The following is an 8,374-nucleotide window of genomic DNA, read 5'->3' as shown; positions in this document are numbered from 1 at the left end:
AGACTGAAATTCAGAAGAAGGGGATCAGTTAAGAGTTTTGACAAGGGATGGGACTTCGCTAGTGGTCCAGTGGTAAAGAATCCGCCTTCCAACGCAAGGGACGCAAGTTTGATCACTGGTCAGGGAACTAACATCCCATGTGCTTCAGGGCAACTAAGCCCATGCACCACAACTACTGAGCTCTGAGCCTCAACTAGAGAGTCCATATACCGCAAACTACAGAGCCCACATGCCATGGAGCCTGCTTGCCACAACTAGAGAAGAGAAAATAAAGACAAAAATCCACATGCCACACGCTACAACTAGAAAGAAGCCCGCACACTGCAACAAAAGATCCTGCACACTTCAACCAAGACCTTGCATACTGTAACTAAACCCAACACAGACAAAAATAAATAAATAATAAATAAATATTTAAAAAAATTTTTTAAAAAGAGTTTAGACCAGAGGTAAAGAAGTCCAGAACTAGGCTGTGGGAGTGTAAATGCTGGTCTTCAAAGCCAAACATTCTGGGGGAGCCCAAGGTGGGACAACATGTGCACTGTAATTATTCTCTAGTTTGTGGGTCACCCACTCAGGGTTATGGGGCTTGATTATATTGCGAGTCTGCCCCTCCTACTAGACTCATTGTGGTTTCTTCTTTGTCTTTAGTTGCAGATCTTTTCTGGTAGATTCAGGTCTTTTTTCATTGGTGGTTGTTCTGCAGATAGTTCTGATTTTGGTGTGCTTCTGAGAGGAGGTGAGCTCAGGTCTTTCTACTGTGCCATCTTGGCCACTCTCCAATGATGATGCTGAGCATTAGGTGAGGAACATATTTGGGGAGAGTAAAAGATTAATTTTATATCTGTTAGTTTGGAAGGGCCTCTGGGACATCCGGGTGGAGATACACAGTAAGCAAATTTACAGAGCTTAGGGAAGAGGTCTGTGTGAGGAACAAAGAATTGTAATTTGTTAGCGTAAGAATGGTAATCAAAATCATGAGTGCCAATGAGGTTGCTAGGAAGAGGCAAGAGTGAAAAAAGAAGAGAATGAAACATGGAAACCTGAAAAACACTGGTAATGAATGAGCTGGTGGAAGAAAAAGATAAATATAACAGTGTAAGGGGCTACTGAGGTAGAAGAGAACTAGGAAAAGCCAATGAAAGGGACAAATTAGAGGAAATGGGTGATAAATATGAAAAGTAGGTAATGTAGGGATTTGGTCTTGTCAACTGGTCCGATAATTAGCATATCTATCCTTAATGTCTTTTTTTTAGAACAATTTCAAAGGTAGGCATGAGGAAATAGATTGGTGAGAAAAATCAATCAATAATCAGATGTTAATGGGTTGAGGGATAAACAGAAAGTGAGGAAAATATAGAGTGTAGATATTTTAAAATCATAACACAGTCGAAATGATAAAAGGGTAAGAATATTCACTGTCTTAGAGGAAGGGCTCATCAGGCTTTTTTTCTTGTAAATACTCCAAGAGCCAACAGGTAGAAGTAGGAGGTTTTCTGCTTTGTGTTCCATGTGCTACTACTGTCAATGGAGTGACTGTTACCAAAAAGAGACTCTTCTAATAATTAACAGTTTTCTAATAGGAATGTCCTTCTTAGAAAAGAAGGAAATTCATTACCTAACACATGTTAAGAAGAGGCTGAATAGCCACTTATCCAAACACTGGAGAGGCAGGTGCTGTGTCATTTAAGGATTTGAGAGAGTTTTTTAACATGAGACTCCATTAAATTATTACCTTTTGTTTATAATGACTGAAAATTGTAACATGGATTTAATTAAAACTCTAGATTGCAAGTCTCTTGACTTGCTTTTTAATTCTTGTCTTATGTGCTCTCTTTTCTTTGAAAACTCAGCTTGTGCTACCAAGAAGCTCTTTCTCTTTCATCTCTGTCCCATTTTTCATACAGGCTACCCAGTTGACTGAAATATTCTCTCATCTCAACCATATCACTTTTCTGTCCTTCCTGATGCCTATCCTTCCTCAGACTAGCCTGCATCTGGTTCCTGTTGCATCAGTTACTCAGCCCACTATTGCTGGCATGGGACAGGTCCACAGGTCAATGATACAGCTACTGCTTTTCAGGATGTCAGCAAACACACATGTGCTTTTATTTTACTTTTTAATTAATTTTTATTGGAGTATAGTTGCTTTACAATATTCTGTTAGTTTCTACTGTACAGCAAAGTGAATCATCTATACGTATATATCTATATATCTATCTATATATATCCCCTCTTTTTTGGATTTCCTTTCCATTTAGGTCACAACAGAGCGTTGAGTAGAGTTCCCTGTGCTCTACAGTAGGTTCTCATTAGTTATTTTGTACATAGTAGTGTGTACAGGTCGATCCCAATCTCCCAATTCATCTCACCTCTCTTCTCCCCTCTCCCTCAGTACCCATATATTTGTTCTCTACATCTGTATCTACATTTCTGCTTTGCAAATAAGTTCATCTGTATTATTTTTCTGGACTCCACATTTAGGTAATATTATACAATATTTGTTTTCCTCTTTCTGACTTCACTCTGTATGACAGTCTCTAGGTCCACCCATGTCTCTGCAAGTGGCACAATTTCTTTCCTTTTTACAGCTGAGTAATATTCCATTGTATATACATACCACATCTTCCTTATCTATTCCTCTGTTGATGGACATTTAGGTTGCTTCCATGTCCTGGCTATTGTAAATAGTGCTGCTATGAACATTTGGGTGCTTGTATCTTTTTGAATTATAGTTGTCTCTGGATATATGCCCAGGAGTGGGATTACTGAGTCATATGTAGTTCTATTTTTAGTTTCCAACACACATGTGCTTTTAGATGAGTGGTTTGCTGATTTGACCCGCAATAGCCATCCTAAATCAGCATCCTCTAAATCCATGCAAGTATTTAACAAACAAAGCAAAGATGGACTTTGCAAACAAAGAGCAAATAGAGAAAAACGATTATTTTATATGATGAGCCCCTTGGCTTTTTATATTTTTTTTGACATGTTTTCATATGAGGGAAAAAACCACATTCAAATAAATAAAAAATGATAATGTAGAGGGCACAGCACTGAGGATGTGATTATTATTTTCTACTGATTTATATGTATTCATTGATTCATCATCAGTAGTCCTGAACTATATCTACTCCTGTTTTATGTGCATTCATAAACAGAATTTTTATGAATTCTGATCATAATTCTTAAGGTAGAACCATTTTAGGTAACTGTTTTCCAAATAATTGAGGGCTTACCTGCTTTATCTTTCTGAAATACACTACACCTTAAAGTTCTTTCTTAAAATGAAAATGCTAAATATAAATTTCACATTTCTCTGATTCAGAATTAACATTATATGATCAATTGATGTACTTATCTTATAGAAGGATTCATCCCTTTCATGGAGCCCCCACCAGCTATCAAAGACCAGGTTGGGCTCTGAGGCTGCAGTGTGGAGGGCTTGCTTGCCCTTGATGGCCAGGGCTGGCTCTGATTTCAGACTGTCTGCTTTAGACTACCTTGCCATCAGCCTCCCAGTTTTAGCTGTTTTTGAGAGTGGCCTCACCTCTAAGCAGCACCCTTCTTCACATCAATGGGTAGATTTTATGTATATATACTAAGAATGGATATATAAAGTAAATCTATAAATTAAATGCAGATCTGCCATGAGTGTTCTAAAGGGGCTCTCCTTTGAGTAATTGCATAATTCTGGAGCCCAAATGTGTGATCACTTTTAGGTGCTAAGAGGCCACACCCACATATATTGATAGAAACAGATTGTTCAAGGGAGTACAAACCATATTGATCATGTTGTTGCTTTCATTAATATTGTGGATGTATAATCAATATTTATTTAATAATAATCTTTGGCTTCAGACTCAAAACTAGATTTTTTAGCGTTCTTCCATTTACTGGGTTCAGCTTTACTGTCGTAACAGAGATGGAGAAAATTGTATTCATAGAATTTCAGTGAGGTTGGGCTTGCATAGATAGTAAATAGCTCCCTGAGACTAAGTGGTATTATACTTCCCAAGTGGTTATGCGCAGGGAGGAGGGTGATGTGGAGGACCGTGGGCTTTGGAATATAACCAGGCATAAAAGGAGAGGAGGACTCATTAAACTTGTCATACACCTAGAATTGTGTGGTCAAATATTTTGTGGAAACAAGGACGCAGCTGAGCTTCATTTCTAAGGTAGAATCTGAGGAAATAAGGTTAGGAATTTTCAGAAGTCACAGGGATGATATTTCTGGACTTTCCAGGCCAAAATATTGGCCAATTAATCCAAATTTACTTAAATTTTTAAAGGAAAGAGAGCCTCAAATGATTACTAGGTTATGTTTAAAGAAGAAGTTAGTGCAAAAGTGAAAGGCAAAACAGAAATATTGTTCATGAACTTGCAAATGGTTTTTAACTGCAAGCATGCATAACTTTGTAGCTACCATATGGATAGGCGTTTCTGGCATTTTTCTTGTTATAATGTAAATGTACGGTTTTGTTTTGTTTTTATTCCTCCTATTTGATTAAATTGGTATTTTGGGGGAGGGATCTACTAGGTTTTGCAACTCCTCACAGAGTCTAGTAGAAGGGTAGTTAATTAAAGTCATCGATTGTTTCACTAAGTGAAGGACAGCAATAGTTGGTTTCTGTTAGCCTAAGTGAATCCAAATATGGAGGGAACAACAGCATTAAGAGAATTTGAAAGATGGTTAAAGGAATTGGTAGAAAGGAAATGGTATTGAATGCTCTAGATCTCCAGAATGGAATTATGTAAATATTAAAGTAAATATCTTGATTTTTACCCGCATTGTGATACATCATTAAGGTATCAATAAATAATGTATGCCATCCATCAAGCAAAAACCAAATTTAAACAAAATCCAAAATTCTATGGCTTAAATTAAAGAGGAGAGGCATTTTAATAAGAGGCAAGCTTAGGTATGGCCCAGTGGGATATAAGTGGAAACAGCCTGTGTTTCTCAAAGTATGATTCTCAGACCACCTGTTATAATCACATAATTCACTTGTTAAAATGTAGATATATGAGTCAGAATTTCTGCAGAGAGGGTTCAAAAGTCTAAATTTTTAATCTGGACCCCCAAACAATTCTGAGGTACTCAAGTTTGAAATCTGGAATACAGGTTTCAGTGTGGGGTCAGAGTTGATGGATATGACTGACATTATAGGGTAGGGGGAAAATGACAAGGGAGTATTTGGGGGAACTAGATAAGCAGGCTTTGTAAATAAAACAGACCAGGATTTGACTACATGATGACTTGGGCAAGTCATTTAATTTTCCCAGTTCTCTGTCTTTCTTCCTAGAAAATGCATGGAAGAGTACCCCTGTAGGAGGACTGTGGTCATGAACAGAGATCGTTTGTGTGAAGAGCCTGACACATCCAGGCTGCCTGGTAAGTCAGTGCTATGATTGTTGGGTCTTGTGAAAGGAGATTTTACTGTGCTTAAATTTTGCAATGCTGGGTCCCAGAAAACTGCTGAGAAGCAGGAAAATGGCACATTTTAAGACAACATTTTGTAAACAGGTTCCCTGACCCAATCCAATCATTACCAGTAGTGTATACATGGAGGACAAATATGATCCCATTAGAAATTCATGGCCTGAGAGAGAAGGAAATAAAACCTGTTGCAGGAACAAGATAGAATAATGCTAACTTTCTACTGCTGTGCATTTGGACATGATTACAAACAAAATGTGTAACTTCCTGAAGAGCAAAAAGAAATCATTTTGACTAAATTTGATTGGCCAGAAAAGACAAATGCTACAGGTAACAGAAAACTAAAATTATAGCTCCAAGGAAGCAAGAGAGGAACATCAAATTTTTGTTGTGTGTGTGATTAAATCTCAAAGGGGCATGACAAGAAGACCTGAAGTCAGAAGAAGAGAAATGGTAGGTAAAATTTATACATGTTCAGTGCCCTGTTAGCAAATTGGAAGAGTTTTGTGTTTGTCTCTATAAGGAAATCACAGTTCCATGAATTAGGCTCTGGTGAAAATAGACTGCAGGTTGTGGTGGAGGTAAAATACTAATGAAAAGGACTTTTCTGAAAGATGGAACATATTTAGTCCTTTTTCTTCTCAAATTTTAAAAATGAGCATTTGGGCATTTGAACTATTGTCAGAAGTAGATATTAATTTTTACATTTTTTTATTTTAATTGAGGGGAAGGGGGGAGTGAGGGGGAGGCAATGTCTTCTTAGACAGTCTGGGTAATTGTTTGCAGTTTATTGTGTGGTTGTAGCTCCAGTGTTGAACTACTAGGAAGAGAATATTCTGGTATTTAGATGAATGTCTTCAGGCAATTAGCAAAGAAAGCAAGACTGTTGTAAATCAGTTGATGTGGTTTTTATCCCCAGCTTTTTAGTGACAAAATTGACATATAACATGGTATGTGTATATACATTCATATATTGCAAAATGATGCATGTCATATGATTACCATTTCTTCTTTTGTGGGGAGAACATTTAAGAAGTGCTCTCTTAGTTCATTCCAAGTCTATAATATAATATTATTAACTATAATCGCTATGCTGTATATTAGATCCCCAGAAATTATTCCTCTTATATTTGGAAGTTTGTATGCTTTCACCACCATATTCTCACTTCCTCCAACCCTCCAGCCCCTGGTAACTACCACTCTACTCTCCGTTTCTATGAATTCAGCTTTTCTTAGGTGCTATATATAAGTGAGATCATACAGTATTTGTCTTTTTCTAACTACTTTTACTTAGCATGATGTCCTCATGGTCCATCCATGTTATCTCAGATGACAGGATTTCCTTCTTACTCATGGCTACATAATGTTCCATTGTACACATCTACCTCATGTTTATCCATTCACCCGTTGACAGATGCTTCGATTTTTTCCATATCTTGGCTATTCCAAATAAGATTTCATTGAATATGGGAATGCAGATATCTCTTTGAAACATTGACTTCATTTCTTTAGATATATACAGAGAAGTTGGATTGCTGAATCATATAGTAGTTCTATTTTTAATTTTTTGAGGAACATTTACACTATTTTCTGTAATGGTTGTGTCAATTTACATTTCCATCGACAGGGCACAAGGGTTCCTTTTTTCTCCATATTCTCCCCCACACTTTTTACCTCTTGTCTTTTTGATAATAGCCATTCTAACAGGCATGAAGTTATATCTCATTGTCATTTTGATTTGCATTTTCCTAATGATTAGTGATACTGCACCTTTTTGTGTACCTTTTGGTCATCCGTATGTCTTCTTTGAAAAAATATCTATTCAGTTCTTCTGTCCACATTTTAATTGGATTGTTTGTTTTTCACTTATTATGTTGTATGAGTTCTTTATACATTTTTGGATATTAACAGCTTGTCAGATATATGATTTGTAAATATTTTCTCCTATTCCATAGGTTGACTTATTTTGTTGATTGCTCCTTTTGCTGTACAGAAGCTTTTCAGTTTGATGTAGTCCTACTTGTTTAATTTTGCCTTTTTTACTTTTGCCTTTGATGTCAACTCCAAAGAATAATTGTCAAGACTGATGTCAAGGAGCTTATTTCTTTTTCCTCCAATTTTATTGAGATATAATTGACATACAGAACTGTAAAAGTTTAAGATGTACAGTGTAATGATTTGACTTATATATCATGAAATGATTACCACAATAAGTTTAGTGAATTTTCACCATCTCATACAGATAAAGAATAAAGAAATAGAAAGCATTTTCCTTGTAATGAGAATTCTTAGGATATACTCTCTTAACAACTTTCATATATAACACAAAAGCAGTTTTAATTACATTTATCATGCTGTATATTCCTAGTACTTATTTATCTTAAACTGGAAGTTTGTACTTTTGGGCCACCTTCACCCAATTTTCCCCTCCCCACCCCTTGCCTCTGGAAACTATAAATGTGATCTCTTTTTCTATTAGTTTGTTTTTGAAATATAATTGACCTGCAAGACTACGTTTTCACTGAACATAAGGATTCTATATTTCTGTACATTTCAAAATGAACACCATGAAAAGTCATTATGATGTTACCATAAAAGATATTACATAGTTATTGACCATATTCTCCACACTGTACAGTTCATACCAGTGACTCATTTATTTTGCAGCTGGAAGTTTGTACTTCTTAATCTCCCTCACCTATTTCTTTCCTCTCCCCACTTCCCTCCCCTCTGGCAACCACCTGTTTTATTTTTTCCATAACTGTAACTCTGCTTCTGTTTTGTTATATTTGTTAATTTGTTTTATTTTGTGTCCACATATAAGTGAAGTAATACACTATTTATCTTTCTCTATCTGCCATATTTCACTTAGCATAATACCCTCTAGCTTCATTCATGTTGTTACAAATGGCAAGATTTCATTCTTTTCATGGC

The sequence above is a fragment of the Hippopotamus amphibius genome, chromosome 3, assembly GCF_030028045.1.
Source record: "Hippopotamus amphibius kiboko isolate mHipAmp2 chromosome 3, mHipAmp2.hap2, whole genome shotgun sequence".
NCBI lineage: Eukaryota > Metazoa > Chordata > Mammalia > Artiodactyla > Hippopotamidae > Hippopotamus > Hippopotamus amphibius.
This window is presented reverse-complemented; position numbering follows the sequence as displayed.